The 24365-nt window shown below is 37.0% G+C and overlaps 1 pseudogene; it reads left to right on the forward strand.

Moving 5' to 3' along the window:
* LOC128219157 (neuroglian-like) overlaps positions 1 to 24365 on the forward strand; it is a 43860-nt pseudogene that overhangs the window by 10637 nt on the left and 8858 nt on the right.

The following is a 24365-nucleotide window of genomic DNA, read 5'->3' on the forward strand; positions in this document are numbered from 1 at the left end:
AGGAGATACTGCCATGGCAGTGCCTGCAATTCATAATGTTACAATTCAAGATTTATTTTTTTTAAGCCCGAAATTGATTACATAGTATTTTGGGTTATTCTTGTGCTTGCAACCTGCAGACTTGTTTGTGATGAATGATGGAAAGGACTGTGTTCATAAGAGGTGGCTTCAAGAACAGGAATGGTGTCCCTGTTCTTGTCTTCCAGGGTTTATGGTGGATCTACTCCATGTTTTCAGTCTCTATCGGGCATATCCAGATGTAGACATAATAGTGGGCTCTAATGGCACTAGAGAGTGCTTCAGGGTCATTGGAAATGGTCATAAAAAAATGACAAGAATAAGAATTGCAACATCATTGTCTGGCATATTGGTAGCGGACACCAATGTCTTAATTTGAACAGAGGTCTAAATACATGTTGTATTAAGAAGTGGACACAACTACAATGGTGTTTCAAACTGTATTACATACTGATGACAATAGCATAACTCCAGTTATTGGTGGATGTAATAACAATACTCATCAACAAATTATAAAAAAAAATGTTTAGTCAATATTCTGTATTAATGTAAACAGTCAGTCAAGAGCATTGAGAAGTACTTTCTAATACTTGAAACTCCAAATGCATGTGCCAGATGTCAAAAACACACAATAAAAACAATAGATTTTATACACTTATATTAATGTATTTTAAAAATAAATGCAACATAACAGTCTTAGTATTAAACACAGCAATCTAATAATGGTATACAAAGAAGAATAAAACAAAGCATTTCATATTACACTTAAAATATCGCATGTGATATAAGAGAACACAAAACACAAAGACAGGTATACACTGAACTGAAAAAATTGATGAACATATCCTACCTCACTGCTCATTGAACTTGATTTGCCTTAGCAGCAACTGATAGACTGGGAAGTTAACACTTCTTGACTGCTTTCCAGTGTGCCACAGCTTTGTTGAAGGGAAATGCCTCAATACTTTGTCATTTGGTTTTTCACATGAGGAGCTGGAGAGGTTCAGGGGTGAGAGAGGTTGTACTCTTCACTTAGATGTTGTTCTGTAGACTGAAGCCTTTCTCTCACTGGAAATCGTCAGCAGCATTTCACACCTAGCCCCATATGAAATACTTTGTACAATCCTGACAACAGTTTTTCAACTCCAGAGTTCTCCTTTCTCACTCACTGAAAAAGGCAGCAGTACAAGTCATAATACACATAGCCCCATATGATAGACTTTGTATGATCCTGAGTTGTTAAACATTAGCTTTCTCCTTTCACACTCACTGAAAGTGGGCAGCAGCATTAAATACATATCCCCATGTGACTCTAGTGCACTTTCAACCTGAGGACCTAGCTGACACAAACAGTTTGCTTCAAATTTGAAACCAGGAGATTCCTCAGAAGACCTAAAAAGCCAGTTTTGCTTCTGGGCAAAAAGCCTAAGGCTGCCCCTATACCATCAATGATATGTTTTCAGCCCTTGAGCTTTTTGGTCGATCACATCCCTGACCATGTGTATGATGGAGCCAAACTTTTTTATCCTTATCATACCAGAGTGTCCTTCCAGAAGAAATAATTAAAATATATTTATGTAAACTGAACAGCCTATGGGACACTTTCTTCCCCCATCTTATTAAATGTATGCCTGGTCACAGTCACTATTGCAAGAGTTACTAGTTTGTCCTTCATCTACAGACTGTTCGAGGTATATCTGCTTCTGCTCTTTCTTATTCCACCGCTTTGTTGTCTAGCTTCCTCTGGCCTTAAGTTTCTCAATTGTGTTTGCAGTCTCTTGCACTCTGTCTTGATGAGACATCCCTGTTTGCAATTATTACATTCAGTGTCCTTATGTAAGGCGTGGAGGAAGTTAATCATATCTAGTAAGATAAGAGTCAGTGGCTGTGTTCCTGGTCTTACGGCTGCCTCTTGAGTAGACAGTTTTATCTGTGATCCATCGCTGGCACTTCTGCAGGTCTTGGGGAAAAAGATTCTCTGAGAATAAGTATCATGATATGAAAGTGATCAATTTTGGGTTTATTATAAACTTCTAAGTCATAAATTGTTACAATATGTTTTGCAGGTAGTCAAGGCATTCTTTTGATTGTTTGTCTTCTTCTATTGGCTTTTTTAATCTAATAGGAGTCAGTGATTGGTTGACTATTGTAGGTGTTGGTCCTGGTCCTTGATCACCAGCCTTAAAACTTTTTTTTATGTATTTTTAGAATTTACCCACAAGGTTGTCACCAATGACAGGCCAAGGCGTACCATTGGGGGGCCGGCCTTTACAAGGGACACCTTGTCCACGTTATGATGTTACCAAAGGCAGGTCAGGTGTTAGATATCACGCCGACCTAGACAGGGACACCTAACTTGATTGAGGGCAAAAAAAGACCATGCTCTGTTTTTTCTTGCTCTTTTCAGAGCATGCTCTTTTAAGAGCATCAAAATTTAGCAGCTTATGTTAACCATGTAAATCTTATTGAACGTTTTAGTCACTGGCAATGTGGCAAGGAGCAGGATTGATATTTAAAGTGGGCCTCCAATCAATGACTCGCTCTTGATTTCTACCTTGGCCCATAACTGAAAACAACAAGGAGATACTGCCATGGCAGTGCCTGCAATTCATAATGCAGGGCTGTAGAAATTAATTCAAGTAGCAGGGAATATCCTAAAAGTAGGTGGGGGTCTGGGTGTCCTCCCCCTGTTAGGGTCAAGAGGGCAACGCCCCTTGTGGGATGAATTTAAACCTTTTTAACCAAACATTCTAGTTGCTTATCTCATGCTTATTTTGTAACAGGGAACCTTAACATAAATGTACTATAATATGATACTGAAACTGAGTACTATCCCCCAACCCACCAGTGAGGGCTAACTAATGAACCAAATTACTGTCAAATTCAGATTCAGGATAATATTATAACATTCCAGACCACATGCCTTGTCATTTGCTAGCTATTCCCTCCTAATAATATATGTAATTTCTTCTCTACCAATTATATACTTTCAGCCACTGAATCACCATTTACCTCTGAAAATTAAACATCTAACTTCATTTTCTGTGGTTCTAGATATTTCACCTGCAGCTAACTTATTCCATTTTAATAACCAAAAGAAATGTCTGGACACTTTGTGACATTTAAAGCGTACTAAATTTCACCCAACGTACATGTAAAATTCATCAAAATAATGGATTAGTTTTAGCAGTGACATCACTGCAAGCTTGTTTATTTTGTTTACACCTGGTTAACACGCGTTTATAAAATTTACTGTTGCGTAAATGGTAATAGGACAAACAGAAGGCCAGACACGCTCATGTTGCATACTTACTACGCTTTTTGTGTATGGAAAAAAATATTTATTTCACCCTTCATTGCTTCGCAAATCATTAATTTCAAAACATCCGCAGAGGGGATGCGACTAATAAGGTCATGTATCGAGCTAATGTTATTGTAGTCGGAACACTGGGAAACCCAAACTTAATACTTGAAAAACATCCCAGAGGGGGATGTGACTAATGACGTCACGTATCGAGCTAATGCTGTATTGTAGTCGAAACGCGCGGAAAGCAAAATAAACAATACCAACAGTCAAGGTTTTAAACGGATGTAAACAGAACAGACATGACAAGAAATAACAGATTTTATTTTTGTTGATGCGGGGAAATTAGCTGGGTGGAGATGCTAAAGTAGCCGGGTTATTTTACCAGCTCCCGGCCCATTTCTACACCCCTGATAATGTTACAATTCAAGATTTATTTTTTTTAAGCCCGAAATTGATTACATAGTATTTTGGGTTATTCTTGTGCTTGCAACCTGCAGACTTGTTTGTGATGAATGATGGAAAGGATTGTGTTCATAAGAGTTGGCATCAAGAACAGGAATGGTGTCCCTGTTCTTGTCTTCCAGGGTTTTTGATGGATCTACTCCATGTTTTCCAGTCTCTATCGGGCATATCCAGATGTAGACATAATAGTGGACTCTAATGGCACTAGAGAGTGCTTCAGGGTCATTGGAAATGGTCATAAAAAAATGACAAGAATAAGAATTGCAACATCATTGTCTGGCATATTGGTAGCGGGCACCAATGTCTTGATTTGAACAGAGGTCTAAATACATGTTGTATTAAGAAGTGGACACAACTGCAATGGTCTTTCAAACTATATTACATACTGATGACAACAGCGTAACTCCAGTTTTTGGTGGATGTAATAAAAATACTCATCAACAAATTATAAAAAAAATGTTTAGTCAATATTTTGTATTTATGTAAACAGTCAGACAAGAGCATGGAGAAGTACTTTCTAATACTTAAAACACTAATTGCATGTGCCAAATGTCAAAAACACAAAATAAAAACAATATATTTTAAACACTTATATTAAAGGGGCTGTACTCTGTATGATGAAATAGCAAAAAAAACTAAATGAAAATTGTTAAAACTGACATAAACTGGGTATCGATGTGTACAATGAATTGAAACTTACTTACTGAAGGACCTAGTTTACAATTAATTTATTTTTCACAGTTTTTTCATATTTTTCCATTAAAAAAGATTACTAGGTATGTCTACCTAGTAGAATTCATTCCTTATGCGTGATTGGCAAATCCATGTTATCACGTGATATTGCCAAGTTAGGTATATAGCTTAAATATTCCAACTGTTTAGGGTTAGCCTTCATGGCACAGTGTATACAACACTGGACTGCAATTTTGGCGACACCGGTTCGAACCCGGTCTACAGCTCAATTTTTTTTTTACATTTTTTTTTTTTTTTACAATTATGATATCAAAGATTTAAACATTTGATTAAATAATTGTCCTGAGATTCATTACAAAAAAAAACTTTTTTTTGGTGCCAATCTGGTGTACCTACCCTTTAATGTATTTTAAAAATGAAGCCAACATAACAGTCTTAGTATTAAACACAGCAATCTAATTATACTTAAGAGAATAAAACAAAGCATTTCATATTACACTTAAAATATCGCATGTGATATGAGAGAACACAAATCATAAAGTCAGGTATACACTGAACTGAAACAATTAATGAACATATCCTACCTCACTGCTCATTGAACTTGATTTGCCTTAGCAGCAACTGATAGACTGGGAAGTTAACACTTCTTGACTGCTTTCCAGTGTGTCACAGCTTTGTTGAAGGGAAATGCTTCAACACTTTGTCATTTGGTTTTTCCCATGAGCTGGAGGGGTTCTGGGGTGAGAGAGGTTGTACTCTTCACTTTGATGTTGTTCTGAAGACTGAAGCCTTTCTCACATGCCACACTTCTCATAGAAGTGTGCAATGAGATGTTCAACAGTTTACATTTCTCAGGCTAGTCCTCACTGAAACCTGGCAGCAGCATTTTGCAAATAGCCCTGAATGACAGACTTGGTAAGTTGTTTAACACAAGTGCTTTCCTTCCCCACTCACTGGAAATCGTCAGCAGCATTTTACATGTAACCCCATATGAATTATTTAGAACAGTTTTACAACCCCAGAGTTCTCCTTTTACACTTACTGAAAAGGGGCAGCAGTTACAAGTCATTATACACATAGCCCCATATGATAGACTTTGTATGATCCTGAGTTGTTAAACATTAGCAAGCCTAAGGCTGCCCCACATACCATCAATGATATGTGTTCAGCCCTTGAGCTTTTTGGTCAATCAAATCCCTGACCATGTGTATGATGGAGCCAAACTTTTTTATCCTTATCATACCAGAGTGTCCTTCCAGAAGTAATAATTAAAATATATTTATGTACACTGAACAGCCTATGGGACACTTTCTTCCCCCATCTTATTAAATGTATGCCTGGTCACAGTCACTTAAGCAAGAGTTACTAGTTTGTCCTTCATCTATAGACTGTTCAAGGTATATCTGCTTTTGTTCTTTCTTATTCCACCGCTTTGTGTTCTAGCTTTCCCTGGCCTTAAGTTTCTCAATTGTGTTTGCAGTCTCTTGCACTCTGTCTTGATGTGACTCTGGTTGCAATTAATACATTCAGTGTCCTTATGTAAGGCATGGAGGAGGTTAATCAAATCCAGTAAAATAGGGTCTGTTGCTGTGTTCCTGGTCTTATGGCTGCCTCTTGAGTAGACAAATGAATAATGATAGTAACCAATTTTGGGTTTATTATAAATTTTTAAGACATAAATTTTTACAATGTTTTGCAGGTAGTCAAGGCAATATTTTGATTGTTTGTCTTCTTTTATTGGCTTATATTAATCTAACAGGAGTCAGTGATTGGTTGACTACTGTAGGTGTTGGTCCTGGTCCTTGATCACCAGCTCTTTTTAGATCATCAAAATTTAGCAGCTTAAGTTTACCATGTAAATCTTATTGAAAAATCTAGTCACTGGCAATGTGGCAAGGAGAAGGATTGATATTTTAAGTTGTTCTCCAATCTATGACTCTCTTGATTTCTACCTTGGCTCATGACTGAAAACGACAAGGAGATATTGTCGTGGCTGTTCCTGCAATTCATAATTTTACAACTGAAGAATATTTTTTTGAAGCCTGCCATTGATTACAGATTGTAATTTGTATCATGGTAGTCTTTTTGGGTTATTCTTGTGCTTGCAACCTGTAGACTTGTTTGTGATGATTGATGGCTGTGACTGTGTTCACAAATCGGGGTTTTTAGAACAGGAACGTTGCCCCTGGAATTGTCTTCCAAGGTATGGTGGATTTTCTCCGTGTTTACCAATCTCCATCAGGCATATCAAGATTATACACTTCTCTACATCATTGTGTGATCCGATGACACTAGAGAGTGCTTCAGGCCAGCTTGCAATGGTCTTGTAAAAGCCTTCAGGAAGTTGTTCTGGTTTTGGAACTGTTTTACAGGAGATAATCAGGGCATGGCTGCGTAGGGTCCTAAACTCCTAGTAAAACCTTTTGTGTGAGGCAATCACATTACCTTTTAGAAAGTGTGGCACAAAAGGTTTTTAAACAGCCTGTTCAACAAACTTTCTATGCCTGTCGTACAAGTGTCCCAGGAAGAAAGTCACTAATACCTGTGCTCTGAGAACATCCATTGTGACAAGAATACCCTTTGTCCTGCACTGTATCCTGTGGAAGTGTACTGCTCTACTCGACAGTATCTTCCAGTAATTCCTATATTGTATGTAATAATGTTTCAAAAAAGATCAAAACTGACCTTTCCATACTCATTCACGCACTACCAGGGTTTATTTTTGCATTTGGAAGCTACTTTAGCTCTTTTAATGGTTTTTTTTTAATTCTCCAGTTTTGGGGGGAAAACTTGATTGAAAACTGGCTGTTACGTACAGCCATTGAAATTTGCTTTCATATATGAACAAATTGAATTTCCATGCATCTGTTGGAAGAACTGGTGAGCTTTATTTTTTTTGCAATATACAAATCACTTTCATTGTCAGATGTTTGAGAAGTGTCTGATACAGTATAGTAATTACACTGTGAAAAAGGCAACTTGCCCCTTGAGGACAGTGAGTCATAGAACTTACCTATTTATGTTTAAAATAGTATATGGTTTCCTGCAATTTTGGCAAGAACTGATTTTGAAAAATGCAATAAAAACTAATAGCTACTCAAACACTTTGAACAACTCAAAAGTTTGTTTTATTTTAACCAAAGCATGTTTGGTGTTAAAAATATTTAAACTACGTGCATGGTGTGTTGCTTAATTTTATTTGTAATCATTGCAAATACAATTATGCATGTGTAATTTGCATATAAAAGTCCCCAAACTTACATAGAATTATTGGGCCTACAAGTTTTTTAGGCCCTAGCTACGCCCCTGCTAACAATTATGAAAACAACACTGGCAAGAACATGCAATTCAGTACTTATTTGATAAAAATAACATTTTTATCTCAATTTTATCTCACTGAAATAAATAATAATCTTCTTTATGATTTATAAACATTCCATCCTTGCATTCCAGACAGTGCCCAGGGTGTTGAAGGTACAAGGGATCCGCATATCCATAACCACCCTCTCTTCTTCAAGCCCACCCAGTACAACATCAAATTGATTGACCTCACACTTGAAGACCATATGAACATCCAGTGTAACGCCGGTAACAAGCAGGGATACGTCTACTCCAATGTCTACCTTAATGTTCTAGGTAGGTTAAACTGTTGCCAGAGTTTTTATCTTTTCTGCCTTTTATTCAGTACTGTGATTTAACATCATCAATTAATCATTAATGTTCCTTGTTCCTTGTTCCATTAAACACTAAAGATGACTTTGAAATTGACATAAAAATACAAAATCCATTTATCAAAAAAGAAGTTGTGTTTAAGTATTAAATTATATCAATGCATTATCATATAGATGTTACAGAGGAAGCCCCCACTATCCTTGTCCCACCCCCTCCGAGCATTTCTGTTTAAAGTCTTGCATGTAAGTTCACATAAGTTAATATCTCAGCAACTCCTTGATGTATTCCATTACAACTTTATACAATGGTTCTGACAACCACCCAACCTACTTAATTTATTAAGTTAGGTAACTCTATTTTACATATAATGCAAGCTGTATGTAAACTTCGACTTTGTAAACTTTGACTTTGTAATTCTGGTTTAAGTAGTGCAATAGACTGGTGCGCTGGCTCTATGACAGCTCTTGTTTATTCTATATCTCTATCATGGAAAGAGAATGTCAATTCTAGGGACAGTATCAAATGCAATGGAAATCGAGAACAATAATTTTCAGGTATAAATATAAAGTTTTGTATTTCAGGTAAGACTCGAATAGAGCAGTTCCCAGAGGACCTGGAGGTGATAGCCGGTGCTCTGGATCCACCGACTTTGACGAGGCTCACAACATGATGGTCACATGGGAGAAAGATGGGAAAGCAATCTCCACCAATGCAAACAGGATGACCCAGAACTTTTAGGACAACTCGCTGACAATATCAGTCACCATTATGAGGGATTCCGTGGTCTACACTTGTGTTATCAGCAATTATAGTTAAGACAAAGACAAGTCATATGTATTCCTCACAGTAAAAGGTGAGCTTATCACAGGCTCTAATGTTTGGAACATTTCCAATTCACACCCTGGATAGTATGGAATTTAATAGTGGATGTTTATTCTGAAAATACATGTATACTCATTGTCATGGTTCAGTAGTTAATATAATTTACCTTTCTTACTTCTATCTTATAGCAAATACCAAGATATTTTATGATAACCATCACAATGATATAATGTGGAAAACAAGATGTGCCGTATGTGTATGTACATGTATAATATTTTGACCTCATGCATTCTGTGTGAAACAGATTGCCCAGACCCACCAAACAGTGTAGAGATTGAGCGATGTCGGAAAGACAGCACGGAGCTAAAATGGATCAAAGGCATTGAGAACAACACCCTGGTAAACTACTTCATAGTCCGGTACAACACATCCTTCAATGCTGATCAGTGGTTCGGCACAGACTCTGGACTACACACCAAACACTGCCATCATCAACTTGAACCCCTGGGTGAACTTCACTTTCAGTGTTGTTGCTACAATGAAGATCGGCATCAGTCTGCCGAGTTTCCACACAAAAACGGTGTGCAGAACAAACCCTGCCCTACCTGACAAGAACACAGAGAATGTAAAGTCCATCGGTGACAGAAGAGACAAACTGAAGATTGAATGGATTGTAAGTCTCTTTTGATATTTGTTATTCAAATGTATCATAATCAGACATTTGTTATTATTCATTTAACTAGTAAATTCATTAACTATCATGTTAAATAAGCATAAAGAACACTGTAAGGGGAGAAAGTGTAACATGTTAGCTATATATGAGGAATTAGACTATTGTCTATGAGTATGATTCAAATATTAAGGTGTAATATTTTATATCATTTGGGCTGAATTTCTATTTTGATAAGAGTTCAAATGACATGTATTGAAATAATTTAAGTTTTACATTGTTTACATAATTTGTCAATGTTATGCCATAGTAATAGAATAATCTCAGGAAATGTTTGTTTCTTGCGATTTTTTTAAGTCACAACCGGCTCTAATATTATAGCTTTGCTCGATTTCCTTGTTGGCTCTACCTAGTTTTAACGGACTGATTTTGTTTTACTCTGTGTAAGTATTTCCTCTTGGCTTGATATTTGAGAGGCTCAAATTATTTAACAGGTTTCGACTGTATATCCTTGCTAAATATACATAAATATTATTACTTATATATTCTTGAACTAACCTTATTTTGTCTGGTTCCCAGCCCATTGAGTAACTGGAACACAACGGGCCCGGCTTCAAGTACCAGGTAAACTACCAGGAGGGGTTTGAGATGGAGACCATGCTTATAGACAATTGGCGGAATAACATGCTACAAATTGATGTCAACAAGCCATATTTCCCATACCAGGTCAAGATCCGTGACTCAAAGGCTAATGTGTAGAACTACACGCTTTATTCGTATGAAGACAGTAAGTGTACAGTTTCTCTGTATAATTAATAGTGATGATTGAGTAATCAATAGTATACAATTTTACATGATTGTTCAATAGGAATTTTGCTAAATTTGTTGAGTCATGCCAGATTTTATGTGTACCAGCAGGGCTCTCGCGAGGGGGCGACTTGGGCGAAGTGGTCGCCTAAATTCCCAGACTTTGCCTATTTGTATCATCAAAGCGACATTGATTATAATGTGATCTGTCAATCAGCGAGTATTTGACCACTGTCACATTAGTCAAAACACCGCAATTAGCCATTCATAAAATTAGGTAATCTCCTAATCCGATAATTGGGCTATGCGGAGCTATTGCTGGTCAACCAATCAGAATGTACATTGAGAAGTCCCTGATCAAATGATATAAGTTCGTCTTAATCAGATTGAAAAGGCGACATAATTATGAAAAATCTTGTCAAGCATTAAAGAAGTTAAAAAGTAATTGATATATGTATTGAACAAACAATGCAAGACATTTTAAACATTGTTGTTTTTGAAGCAGACGTTTATAGCCATTGCCATCTCGGGCCATCGGCAAGGTGGCGCTAAGAAAATCAATAACATGACATATCAACAAATATTTGATTGGTTTTAGTGAAATGTTCATGATAAAATGAAATGATAAAAAATTATTTGTAAACACAAAAATATCTTCTTTTTTTGCTTTATGTAGTGTTTACTTGTATAACAGCATAGCTGAATGTGACATTCGTACCCATCCCGAACGTACCAAAACAAGATTCGTCCCCCTACTATATTGACAGTTCATTTATAAGGTCATTTTGATTGTTTCAAATCCTTAGCTGTCTTGGTTTTTGATTCATTTTAGATGCTATTTGCAGATAAACTATGTAACATTGACAAATACACTTTTGCTGAGCAAAAAATGATACATTATTTGTGAACATTTTATATAGTTATAGCAATTAATTTGAATGTGAATATAAACTTAGGTGTGTTGTATGGCCTAGTTTTTGTATCAGGTGTTGTGAAAAGTATCACTTCTCCCTAAAGTCTCCCAACTTCTCCCTAAATTGACTGAAGGGAGAAGTCACTTCTCCCAAAAATTTCAGCCTTAAGTGAGTGCTATGATTTATTATGCGACAACACGTTCAAATATAGATATTTGAAAAAGAATATTTATCAGTCCCATGTGTTATACATTTATTTAACAGTAAACTCTTACCGTAACTCTTACATGTTACAAAGGTGAAAGATTATTCATTGATCATTCCTAGCATCAAATTTACGTCTAATTTCAAGATTTTACCATGGTTGTGGGGTTATTTTGAGACGAGATTTTATTTTACATATATTTTATCATGTAATTATTAAATTGACTCTTCAAATATTTCTGGGAAAATCGAATTTGTTTGGCAGTTATGAAAAAATATATTTGAAAGTAGTATTTATAACTGTTTGAGATACTTGAAATTTAGAAGATATTTTTATGATACATTTAATAAACTATGTGACAAATATTAGCAATTTATGTTAGTGAATTATTTGTTTATTTGAAAAAATGTACAAGCAGTCTGTAGTAGCAGACAGTGCTTTGAGGTCAAGTAAAATGGCCATTTTTCTGACTGTCTGCCTTTTATACTATTACCCCAGCCTTTAATATGTTAATAACGCTTAAAATGTGGATATCACAATAAATGCATGTACAAATTCATATTAGTACTAAGTTTTAAGTGAAGAATTTTTTTAACGATGCATAATGGAAAACATTCCATAAATCATTGTGTAAAGGACGCTATATGAAGACTTTACTCGTTTCTTACAGTACCAAGTGGCGTGGCGAGTAACCTTGAAGTGTCTGTGATATTAGTGCTACAGCAGCCAAGCTGACCTTCACCTTTGATGACCTCTGGCTCAAGAAGAAAGGAGAGATATCCTCCATACATGGAGAGTTCCAGGGATTCAAGGTCTCAATAATGAAAATAGGCCTCTCTAGATTAAAATTTAAGAAACATGTTTTCAAATGAAAAATAGTTTTGAGTTGAACAAGGTTTTAGAAGCGTAATTTTTTAAAAATGTACCTTAGGATTGTCATGCTTGCCACACTACAAATACATTTTGTTTAAAGACAATATGTACATTGTACAGGATAAAGCGTCACTGAACAAATATTGAACAACTGTATCACTGAACAAACATTGAACAACTGTATCAAAGTAGATGAAAGTATTTTGGTGTATGACGGTGAATATTAATGGTGAATTCATGCTCTTCTGCATCTGAATTCCCCAGGTTCAGTTCTGGTGAAGCAACGAGAAATTGAGCACATTCCGTGAATAGGTGATGCCACGTTCGTCTCTTGTTCCCATGGATTTTGTGGCAGACAGCCAGTCACAGCAGGTGCGCGCTACATACCAGCTCCAGTACCTCCCTCCATACTCCATCAACAACTACTATGTTGGGCGGCCCAGTGATGCAGTCAGCTTCACCACTGCTGAAGGAGGTCAGTAGGATATAAAACAAGAGACGGTTTTCAAACATTATTCCTCCTGAGCACGGTTTCGTCAGAATCTTATGGGAGATTGAATAAAGATGTTAAAGAAGAAATGCATTGATTGTTAATAGTTGCTTTAAGATTTCAGAAAATGAAGACAAACATTTCATCCTGCGGACTATAAGTATCTTCCATGGCCGAGAGTGTTAGATAGGTTAATCTGATCCGAGCGTAGGGTGTTTTGGGGAAACAAGGTTTACCGAGTTTTCACAAAACACCCTGCGCGAGGGTCGGGATGAACCTATCTTACACGAGCGGCTATGGTAGATGCTTTTTCTCCCACCTCAGTTAAACAAAATTAAGTGAAATGTATTTTTTTACTGGAACTCTTTTGTACTTAGTGAAAATAATTGTGTATGGATATGCAATAATTCGTGGTTGTCATGGATATGCGCGCAGTGATTCAGATAATGTTAATAGTCAAACCGGTCTTTAAATAGTTCTAAGGAGAGTGAAGCATTATTTCTTGAAAGGTGCGTGAAAACTGTTTTATGGTGACATTTGAAGCGAGAAATAATTTATTAGCGTTCTGAATATTGCCACAAGACGATGTTACCATGATGCTACAGACGACACTTCAACAAGGGAGGTAATTACAATGTGGTGACAATAAAAAAGGAGTTCCATACGGGCATTTTATCTTTGTCGGTGGGCAAGATAAGAATTTCTAGCAAGGTTAAATTATTGGATCTACTTATCTGAGGATGGAGAAAAAGTTTTCATAAGACTGTTGATTGTGACCTTGACCATTGACTTTCTGACCTGAAAACCAGGGTCAAGGGCAACCTACATCTTAAATTTCATCTTTATAGGTCAACTTGCTCTTGTATTATTGTTTAAACTAATACAAATGTACATTGTTGTTGTTCTATGTTTTAATAGAACCTGGTCCGATCCCGTACTTGGAGGCAAGTGTTCGTAGCAGTTACTCATTTTCTCTGATCTGGAAGGCCCCAGAGCAGGAGGATCGCAACATGATCATTGTTGGATACGATCTCGCATACCAGACAGGTAGGGGGAGTCCTTCATAGTCGGATCATTTGGACATGCCTAAAGTACATGTACTGTCATTAACTTGTGGAATACAGAGATTGTCTATGCTGCAATGAGGGTACACACTTTTATATTGAAAGGCAAATAAGATCTTAAAATTAATCCTTTCCGAAAAAAATGCATAAAGTAGACTTCTTCATGCTTTTCATTGAAAACTTGATGATAATACTCCAGAAGTAGTTGAATATATAACTATATAGAAGTTGTGTCCGTCATGACACAATAATGTGTCGTAAACACTTCCCAAAGTATTGCACCTACACACTAGAAACTTCTTTATTTTGTCAGCATGGGCTGTTGTGCATCTGCCGTTTTGGTTACATTTCACTCCATGTTACAATAGTGATGGTTCTTAATTTGGATAAAAATGGTCTGAAAAAGCTTATGTCGCATTGAGCAGTTAAAGTATTGCAGCCACAGTCATCAGTGTGTGTATACCAAGTGATAAATTACGTCATAAATGCTATGTCGGAAGGCAATATTAACTAGTTTAATTTAAACAAAGATAGCTTTCTTTTTCTTCACCATTTTAAATGAAACATAGCGCAGTCTACACCAGTAACGGAGCCTCAACTTCAATCTTTTATTAGAATTTGATTTAGAGTTTAGTTTCTTAAAACACTTCGACAAACCTTTCCTAAATACGTCCGTCTGATGGAGCACTGTCAAAACATTATGTTGGAAACAGGTATGTTGAAGTGTTTGATGAAACTAATCACCTTATCAAACTTCGGTAAGAACATGAAGGCGGGGCTCTTTAAGCAGCAAGGACTGCCCTTTGTTTCATTTAAAATGGTGTAGTAAAAGAAAAGTTATTATTGATTTAAGATTCATTTCGTGGTATACACACACATGAAAATTCGTAGGAACGTTGGTCAGCATGGGCTGTTGTGCACATGCCAATTTTTCATGCAACATTTCAAACATCTTATGAAGAATGTAGCACTAAAAGTATTGCAATGACCTCATGAAACTTCATGGAAATATGTATCAAAATAGGCTTTGATGCACTTGCCATTTCACTCCTTAAACCAATTTTGTGTTCACGGTGGCATCTAGGGGTATTCATTACAACTAAATTAATGGTCTCTGGTAATAACTTTTCCCTCTACCTTTCCCTGTCGTCACACAGTTGATGGGCTAGAGCTGAGATCCCTGCATGACCGTGATGAACAGATCATCAACCCATATGCCCTACAGGCCATTCTCAGTGGACTGCTTCCGAATGTGAAATACCGCGTACACATATTCGCTAGAACATGGTTTGGTCGTGGAGAAAGAACATACATTGAGGCTTTGACTACTGAAAAATCAGGTACAGGCTTGAAATCAGGTACAGGCTTGAAATGTACTTCATTGATTGCCTTTCTTTCTTTTCTCTTTTTTTCTTGACAATTTGAATTTATTATACAATATATATGCATTTTACAAAGCATAGTATGACATAACACAATACAAATTTACAAGCATGCTAATTTTATAAGAATAAAGTTATTTTATGTACCAGTAATAACTGAAATACTATGCATGTAATAAGCAATCTAAACCAAAATGAATGAAAAAAAGGGGGAAAAATAATAAACATGCATGTTAACGATATAATTGTGTATTTGATGCATTGTTTTATTTTTTTGTACAAAAACTGAAAAGTGATTGCCTTCCTTAATCATGATTCTTTGCTTTACAATTTTATATGACACAATGACCATGAAATAATAACAATATGTATACAAAGTTGATAAAAAAATATAAACATAAAGCTAATTAATTTTAAAAGTTAAATTTGGACCTGATGTTTATTTGGCATTAGTAACATGAAATATCTTGTAATCTGAAAGCCGCATACATCCATGTAACATTGTATTGTCATAGCAATTATTTATGTTTCAGCATTTGGTACCCCAGAATTTGACATTGTCAACATACAGGAGAACTCATTCAACATCACTTGGCAGGCTAGTTACTTTGCTGGTGTCCAAGTTGTGCATTATGTTGAATTCAAGAAAGAAGGTAAGGAAAACTAGTAAGACAAACAGTTAGAGGCCATAACGAGTAGTTGCTTAATTGATTATCTCATTGGACTAGACCTAAATTGAATGTATGAAAATGAATCAGTTATATATCTAGTTTCTGTCTTTAAAATATTGTTTGACTTCTACAAGGCGATTTTGAATACTTTGACATACATGACTGTATATGTTAATATAGAGTGATTGTGATCCATTTGAAAAAAGAGTTACCTCTGAACCGTTTCACTGTAAGTTTTCTTGGATGTGTTAGTCTTGATTTTGCATATCTTTGTTGAATAAAAACGAGGAATTAAAGTACTTCAATTGAATTTAAGTGAATAGCTCACAGCAATCTCTTTTTCTTCCTTAGGTGCTGCTACATGGCAGCTTGCCACAGATCTGGTTCTCAATAACTACAAGGAAATAACAAGCCTGGAGAAAGGTACGTACTATGAAGTGAGGGTAGTTGCCGTAGATGGAATCACCAGGGCCTACAGCAAAAGTGAGGTCTGAATTGTTGGATTTGGTGAGTTGTTTTGTTTTAAAGGATTTCATAAAGGAATTGTAATATAAATGTTTTTTTGACATAGAAGTATTCGCTTCATGTCTGGATATAAAGTTTTTAGTTATGTATAAAAAAAATCTCATATTTTCATATGTTCATGAATAAGTATTTTCTTACATACATATTTTTATGATTTTGTTTCCTCATTATGGGATTAAAGGTGGCTTATAGCCTGTCAGTTGAACTATTCTACCAACATGCTCTGACAAGTGTTTAACGACCATGTCTATAATATTTTTTCCAGCTGCTGCGCGTGCCATAGCGGCGAACTATGGCTGGTTTATCGGGATGTTGTTGTCAGGGCTGTTCTTCATCTTCATCTTGTGTTCATTTACTGGGTGCACAGGAAGAGAAAGGACGTGGAACAGAAGCCCAAGTCCAGACCAGGTAGGCATTTGTTGTGTGATGGGTGATGTTTTGAAGGTTTTGGGATTTGCGGCAAAAGAAATGGTGTTATGGCCAAAATTAGTGTGGGAAATCCTGTTATTGTGCAAAATTAGTGCTAGAAATGTTGTTATTGAAGCAAATAGTCTGAGAATACTGTTATGTGGTAAAAGTGATGCGAAGAATCCTGTTATGTAGCAAAACTTGCAAGAAATCCTGTTTTGGGGCAAAACTAGTCAGGGAAGGAATACTGTTATGGGGCAAAACAAGGCGAGCAATCTTGTTATGGGGCCAAACTAGGGCGAGGAATCCGGTTATGGGGCAGAACAAGGGTTAGGAATCCTGTTATGGGGCCAAACTAGGGCGAGGAATCCGGTTATGGGGCAGAACAAGGGTGAGGAATCCTGTTATGGGGCCAAACTAGGGCGAGGAATCCGGTTATGGGGCAGAACAAGGACGAGGAATCCTGTTATGGGGCCAAATTAGGGCAAGGAATCCTGTTATGGGGCAAAACAAGGGCGAGGAATCCTGTTATGGGACAAAACTAGGGCGAGGAATCCTGTTATGGGTCAAAACTAGGGCGGGAAATCCTGTTATGGGGCAAAACTAGGGCGAGGAGTCCTGTAATGGGGCAAAGCTAAGGTGAGGAATCCTTTTATGAGGCAAAACTAGGGCAAGGAATCCTGTGTTGGGGCAAAACAAGGGCGAGGAATCCTGTTATGGGGCAAAACTAGGACAGGGATCCTGGAATGGGGCAAAACTAGGGCGAGGAATCCTGTTACTGGGCAAAACTAGTTTGGGGAAGGAATCCTGTTATAGGGCAAAACTAGGGCGAGGAATCCTGGAATTGGGCCAAACTAGGGTGAGGAATCCTATTATGGGGCAAAACTAGGGCAAGGAATCCTGTTATGGGGCAAAAGTAGGGCGAGGAATCCTGTTATGGGACAAATCCTTTTGTAGGGCAATACTAGGGAGAATAATCCTGTTATGGGCTTCACAGTTAATAAACAAGTTGAGGATTGAGGTTTAAATCTCATGTTGACACCTACACCCTTTTACTGCTACAGGCACAGTCAGAACATACACTTCCTGACGTACAACTCCATTCACTTATTTCATTGACCTCATGACCTTGACACACACACCTTAAGACTTATGACTGACCACTATATTTGTGGTGAATACTAGTTTTTTCTAACAAAAAACGAACAACATTTTGAGAAATACAAATACTGTATTTGAATAAGCATCTGGGCAGTCAACTGAATTAAAAGAACGGGCACTGAAAAAATAATAATCTGATGGACCTTATAAACTCTATACGTATGGTTAAAACAAACATTCATAACAAGTTTACATCAAACAGCAATCGTTACAGTCCCAAACTCAAAGACACTGATAACCGATCATGTATATCATCTTTGATATAACCAACCTTTGCACTTTCACTAACCCACCGACCATGTCTTTTAAAGAGTCTGTCTTTAATACCATTGTTTGCAGCAACAGTAGCACCACCCGATCTTAAAGAATGAAGGCAATATTTACTCACGTCGTTTACATGCGGCTTTAAAGCCTCTAGAAAAACTTCTCTAAGATTGGTGTAAGACATTTTCTTATTTGCACTTCTAGTTTTGTAACCGTCTTTCGTTAAACATATATTGCAAAACAAATAATCGTTATCTGACAATTTGCTCCAAAATATTAACTTTCTAACATTCTCGACTGGACACAACTTTGTATTTGTTTTGGCAATCATTACCCAAGCACCATCACGATATCTATCAGTCTTGCTCCCCTCCATAAATATAGCCATATATGAACATTGAAATACAATATCACACACATGAATGCTTAATAACTCAGAACTTCTCAAAAAACCTGCGAAAGCTACCAAAAAACCGCAAATAATACGCTGGCTTTTAATGTTTTCTTGTGTATACAATCTGTCGTATATACCATTTAAAATATTAATATATATCGGTTCTTTCTTCTTTTTAGGCTTAGATAATATGCGTTTTGCAGACTCAAAATGTTTACTACTAATTTAGAATTTGTAGGAGATTCTAAACCCATTATGTCATGAAACCATTTTATTGCGTAAAAAGCAGCAATCACAGGACTAGGTGTGTTTGCGGTTTGAATTAAAGATGCTAAATAAATAGCAACTGCAAGACTCCTAGCAGGTAAAATGTCCCTACTCCCCAACCCGTTACACAACGCCCATTTATGAAAACTCATGAAAGCACCATGGTATTTTGTGTCCGTACTGTGTGCGCGTGACTGGCGTAGCAGGTCCGGGAGCAGGTTCACTCTATCCGCCAGGACGTCAGGTAGGCTATTAATATCTTCCTCATGAACCTGGAAAAATAAATGTATAAAACAAAAATCAAAATAAGCATTTGTCTTGTTTCTTTAAATGGAACTTGCCTAGTTACAACGTAACATGAACAAAGACAATCGTCCTCTTCTTATAAGCATTGTAATAATCTCACAAACAATCATCGGCATGCGCCTTATTTTTATGCATTGTGGCAATTTCTTAATCATACAATCGACCAAGCAATAAAAAGCAATTCTGCTAAGTCATCTATACGATACCGCAATGACAAATGTTATTGTTTCGGCGATACCGCCTCTCAGCAAAGCTGCAATATTACAAAACTTGTTTATTTACCCAACCAGGGTAGGTTATTCACTGTTATACTACATATTTACAAAATCACAGTTAATTCCCCTTCCTGAAATCAAACTGTAGTGCCAACATTCTAAATTTCAAATCAGTATTTCCGAACATCCCCTTTCCATTTTTACATTTTACATAATAATGCTTCTCGATCGGTAAATCAAACCAATCGACAACTTCATCGATAAATACACCGTTTTTACACAAAAATGTCCAAAACAAAGACGATTTCCAACACGGACACACTAAAATACCTCTCGCGTTATCGTTAGCCATTTTCATGATGACTCTGTGAATGACAACAATTGGAGGCACAAACAATCCTATATGACCATTCCAGTTTTCTGCGAATGCATCTATACCTGAACAATTTGGATTCCAAAATCGGGAAGAAACTTTCGGTAACTTTGCATTATAATATGATGCAAACCAATCTACCTGTAATTGACCAAATCTCTCAAAAATCATTTGCAAAACGACATCAGATATTCCCCAATCATCAAACTCTGATAACCTCGACAGATAATCAGCTTTTTCATTTTCCGACCTTGGAACCCACTCCATTTCAAGTGAAATAGAGTTAACCATACAACACTGGAAAATACTATACGCAACATCTTGCAATTCCCTTTTCATAGAACCCTCGACAGCAATTGATCTGACACCTTGATTATCTGTATACCATTTAACCTTTTGGTGTCTTACGAAATGTACCAAAGACAACAATACTCTGTACACTGCGACTAACTCTCTCCACGTAGACGATTTTATGCTCTCTTCCTGTGACCAAACACCTTGAGAAACACCATTTACAGTATTTACTTCATACCCTCCATAACCAATGTCACTAGCATCTGATTATACCACCTTTGTACATGTTTTTGACTGCTCAAACATTTTGTTATTTACTAACACTAAATTTTGTTGCCAAAACAACAACTGTTGTTGGCTTTCATCACTCAGAAAAATGTACGAATTTCAATGACTAGCATTCAAAATATCTGCACTCAAATACCTAGTCATAATTTGTCCTACTGTACTGGCAACTTTCCTCACAGAAACATGAACCTTTTTGTTTGCAGAAACAATTAGCTCTTTGATAGCTGAATTTGCTTTGCTCAGTCTACGTTTTGGTACAGAAATGGTACCTTCTAAAGTATCAAGATCACAGCCCAAAAATTCCATATTTTGAACTGGGGTCCAAATACATTTTTTCGCGTTAGGAATAAAACCAGATCTCAATAAATCAGACTTAATATGACTACTCAATCTCAACGCACTTTCATATGTGCTCGAACAACCTAGGCCATCAGCTAGAAACATGGTAACAAGCAAACCTTCACCACGCCATTTCTTAATCAATGGGCGGCATAACTTGGTCCATAAATAACAAGCTGATGATAATCCAAATGTCATTACTACGAATCTATAATATACAGGATTACCTCTCTTGTCATTCCATGAAAACCCTAAAAACTTTGTATGAGGCTCGTAAATCTGTACAAAATGATAAGCACTAGTAAGATCAAATTTTATCATGAAACATCCTTTCTGAATTAAAGCCAATGCAGTATAATATCTTTATATTTAACAGATTGCTTCCATAAATGTTTGTTAACCTCTCTTAGATCTAATATCAAACGTTTTTTACCAGAACTCTGAACTGAAACAGTTAAAGGATTAACTACATTTCTCTATTAAGCATCTATCTAATAAATCTTCTATGGCCTCAGTTACAAATTCTGGCTCTAAAATAGCAGACTTATTGTTTTTACAGAAAATTTGTTCTGGCTCCAAATACAAAGGTATCATGTAACCGTTTTTAATAATGTCTAATATATAATCATTAGTACCTATGCTTTGCCAAAATTCTAAGTGATCTTTTAATCTGCCCTTAACAATCATATGTTTCTGACCCTGTTCATACTCGTAAAAATCATGAGTAAAGCGTCTATAATCATACTCATCTTTTAATGTCACATCAGAATTCTCGTTTTCTGGAACCGGAAGGCTGGTCGCCTTGGGCACCTGCCCGAACGTGGGGGCAGTTCCGCCGGAAGTGGGTGGTCTCTCCACAAGCGAAGCATGGGCCGGGCGCGGGTGGTCTGCCGAAGCCTGGGACTGCGTTGTAGCCGAAAACGGAAGTGGATCCTGGACCGTAACCGGAAGCGTTGCTGAAGGACCCGTATGGACGAAAACGACCTCGCCCACCTCCCGTAAGAAAGGGCGACGGCACAGGCTGACGAGTGTTAGCAAAATCACGCCCCTTACCCCTTGAAGAGCGTTTCTTCTTGAGAGCTCTGCTCTCAGCTTGGTGAATCTTGGTCTCATCTTCGCTATCACTCGCTACCGGATTCGACTCGTACTGTCGTACCGTCTCCCATCCGCCCTCGGAACTATCAGCAATCCTAATTAACTTATTCCTCTTTTGCAATTTGTCCGAAAACTCGCTTAATTGTTCAATACAATATTCCCTCTTTCCATGTTCTAACATCCAAGTTGCTTGTTTTACAGCATCCAACAATTCATTGTTAAAGTTAAACTGAACTTTGTTTCCTTCAAAACGCCACTTTATGTCTTGCTCAGTTTTTAACTTTTTCACTTCTGATGACACTGAATAACTGTTACCATGTACTTCTTGTTTCAAGCTGCTTAACTCCGCTAAAATAGTACTTAATTGCAACTGGATAGGGTTTGAATCTCAACAACTCGTATCCTCAGTACTTAGAATGGACTCCGAAGTCATAATCTACAATGTGGTCGCCCACAGTGTAATCAAAACCGGTTTTCAAAAATTAACAAAGAAAGTTAAGTCTTGTCCGTTTGACTGTCCGAAACTGAATGACCAATTCACTGACCATACCTCGTTTTCTTACTTACAACGCCACCTAGCGTTCATTTCATTTAACTAAGGAAATTAATTTACTTCTAATTCGTAAACTCAAACTAAGTAAATTACATTTATAAACAGATTATCGAGCATAGTATGCATTACTTAATTTAGATAATTATAATACACCTAGCATACATTTAAAATATATGATATATTTATAGTACTATTTTCTGTCATTTGTAGAGCCCGCATTCAAGGAAACCAGCAGCGATGGGCGTGATTCCTATGGAGAATATAACGATGGACCCTACAGGCCGGATGGGTCAGGGCAATATTCAGACCACTTTTGTGCATATTCTGAGCATTTTAGACCTTTTGTGTCAAGAAATAGTTTTAAGCTTTGTGTGAAGACTCATAACTCTGGCTTCAATTATGCCCCCATTTGAAGAAGAGGGGGTATATTGCTTTGCACATGTCGGTCGGTTGGTTGGTCCATCCGTCCGTTGGTAGACCAAAGCTTGTCCGAGTGATAACTCAACAATTTCTGGACCTATTGTCATCAAACTTGACATGAAGGTTGGGCCTGACAAGTAGATGACCCCTATTGATTTAAGGAGTCATCGGGTCAAAGGTCAAGGTCAACAGTGACCTTGAATGCTAAAAGGTTGTCCGAGTGATAACTCAACAATGCCTAACCCATGACCCTCAAACTTCACTTGGAGGTTAGGCCTGACCAGTAGATGACGTCTAATGATTTTAAGGGTCTTTGGTTTAAAGATCAATGTCACAGTGACCTTCAACACAAAATAGACAATTCCTGGACATATGGTCATTAAACTTGACATGAAGGTTGGGCCTGACCAGTTTATGTCCCCTATTGGTTTAAGGGGTCATCAGGTCAAAGGTCAAAGTCACAGTAACCTTTAACGCGAACAAATTGATCATTAAACATGACATGGAGGCTGAGCCTGACCAGAAGATGACCTCTATTGATTTAAAGGGTATCACGTCAAAGGTCAAGGTGACAGTGACCTTGAAAGGAAAAGCTTGTCTGTGTTGCGACTCGACAATTCCTGCACCCATGGCCCTCAAACATTACATTTAGGTTGGTGGTGAAGATGACCCTTATGGATAATGATGTCAAAGGTCAAGGTCACAACTCATACTAGTCATTTAGATTACGTGATATTTACTCATTCCCTGCTGCTAAGAGGATACATGTTTATCTGCAAATATCAGTCATCATCTGAACATGATTAAAAATTGTACCCACTATCCTCATACTTTTAATTTTCATAATCTTAAAACTGCCTCAAAGGCATCCAATGACAATAAAAAAAAAATCGGCTGTCATTTCATTCAATTGTCCAGATATTCTTTACAACATGGCCCTCATGGGGTTGTAATGTTTGACAAACATCTCTTGTTATTTTTGAGTTATTCCCCTTTTTCAATTGCAAAATGAATAACAGATTGTCAAAGCTATCTGCTTGCAGTGTTGTTATCATGTGCTTTAGACTTAGCTGTTAATTGGTAACATATGATTGGTACATAAAACTGACAGACTGCAAGACCCACATCCCTACCTCCTTCATCTTTTCCCCATACTTGAGGTTATGGTCTGGCCTATGCTTATAGTTTCTGTTTGCTCTTACTGAATGTAGATGTATTTGTAATTGTGTAATCCATTGAAGCTTCTGAGTTCCCACTGTATAGAGCTCTGGAATCAATAAATATGATGTATTCTTTTTTTTGTTAACAAAGTTGGTCACTAGCTTGCAAGGTCAGATGCTTAAAGAATCTTTTAACACTCCAGTAGAGGTGACATTTTTATATGCCCACTTCAAAAGTGAAGTATAGGAATCA

Source organism: Mya arenaria, chromosome 15 (genome assembly GCF_026914265.1).
Source record: "Mya arenaria isolate MELC-2E11 chromosome 15, ASM2691426v1".
In the NCBI taxonomy this organism is placed as follows: domain Eukaryota; kingdom Metazoa; phylum Mollusca; class Bivalvia; order Myida; family Myidae; genus Mya; species Mya arenaria.